Below are 1785 nucleotides of genomic sequence, written 5' to 3' on the forward strand. Positions count from 1 at the left end.
CCTAATCCCCTTTTTATAAAGCCTCAAGGCCATATATGCATTAAGCTGTCGATCAGTACTAACCTTATTCGAGTATAACCGGCTTCCTCCAAAGGAGGAAGTTTCATGGGAGTATGAAATTCACAAGCGATCCCCAGTCGCATGTATATTCACGGTAGGGGAGATGATGACGTTAGGTTTTTGAAACTCTTGCAGGGAAGTATCGGCGTCCTCCTACATACAGCGCCTGGAATTCCCATATTGGTCACCCATTTTAGTAATAACCAGGCTCACCGTTGCTTAACTTCGATGATCTGACGGGAACCGGTGTGTCAACATGATTATGCCGTACGTGCATTTATCTGCTATTTTGTTGTTGATAATATTGTTTAATAAATAAACATAGTGTCCATTGTATTTTAAATTTAGAACTGATCGAAATGGGATAAATTAATACGTACTAAACTTCTATAATATAAATTTCACCTGTCTGTTTAAATGTATGTATGTATGTATGTATGTATGAATGTATGTATGTATGTATCCCTAAAACTTTAGACAAAGGCGACGGATTTTTACGAGATCGGTATTGTTTTGAATATCTACCGTTCAACAAATATCGAAAAATTGGCTAAAAACATTAATTCTTTCACTCTCAACTGGGAAGTTTTCTACCGGGGCGAGTCGTTTTTATCCGCCGATATTTTCGAACGTCATCCCTTCTTTTCGATTGACTAGTCCTAATTTAAACCTCCGGTTCCGGTTTAGCGATGATCGCAACAGCAAAGACGTAATGTTTTTGTTTTTTGTTTTTTTGCACGTTCTTTTCCTCCTTCGCAGTACGGGCTTCTTGCCTTCTAACACCTTATTTTTGCTCAACAAACCCCCTCCAAACATTCGGGTAATGCTGGGCACCCAGGCTAGTCTATAATATAAATCTCACCTGTCTGTTTAAATGTATGTATTATGTATGTATGTATGTATGTCTAAAACTTTTGACAGAAGCGACGTATTTTTACGAGATCAGTATCTTTTTGAATATCGGCGTCTCGGACGACAAATATCGAAAAATTGGCTAAAAACATTAATTCCTTCACCCTCAACTGGGCAGTTTTCTACAAGGAAGTGTTGATGTTTTGCAAGTTATTTTTGCAAGTCATCGTATCGGTTGGATTGACTTTGCCTGATTTTAATGTTCCGAGCTTCCGGTCGCGTCATGGAGTAGCGGTAAGACGTCACCTTTTCTTTCACTTTTTTCCGCCTTCGCGTGTCGGGTTCGAGCTTGCCTGCCTACTACCACATTTTTTTTTTTTTTGCTCAACACACACCTCCAAACACCCGGGCAACGCTGGGCACCCAGGCTAATAATATAATAATAATAAGAAAATAATATCATGCCACATATCAATACAAATAATGAAATCACATTCTTTAATTTACTCCTTGAGTTTAGAATACCTTAGCAGACAATGTTCTTTTTTCTTGTATTGTTTCTTTCGAATGTCTCCTTTTTTTACGTGACGTTTCGCTGACTACTTTGTCCGGTGAAGAACCGCTGCACGTCGAAATAAGTATGAGTTCCTTTTTCACACAAAACGAGGTAACGTCAAAGGGAGGTGACTCTCATATTCTTGCCCAAAGTTGCCACAGTAGCTTTTAAAAGACAAATTTTGCGAATTTGGCTTTTTTTTAAAAGCAGTTCAGCCTTCAAATTTTGTATTTGGCCTTTTTTTAAGTGTAACTACGGACTAACTAAGGAAAAGACAAACAGAATATTATATACACTAGCAGTACCCGATAGCCGGT

General features: G+C 38.4%; 1 pseudogene; it reads right to left on the minus strand.

Annotated features, from left to right (window-relative positions):
* Window positions 1-214: 214 nt before the first annotated feature.
* LOC145244249 (5S ribosomal RNA) lies at window positions 215-333 on the minus strand (annotated as a pseudogene).
* Between the last annotated feature and the right edge of the window lie 1452 nt (window positions 334-1785).

This window comes from Euprymna scolopes, chromosome 22 (assembly GCF_053919585.1).
Source record: "Euprymna scolopes isolate OS-2025 chromosome 22, ASM5391958v1, whole genome shotgun sequence".
Lineage (NCBI taxonomy): Eukaryota > Metazoa > Mollusca > Cephalopoda > Sepiida > Sepiolidae > Euprymna > Euprymna scolopes.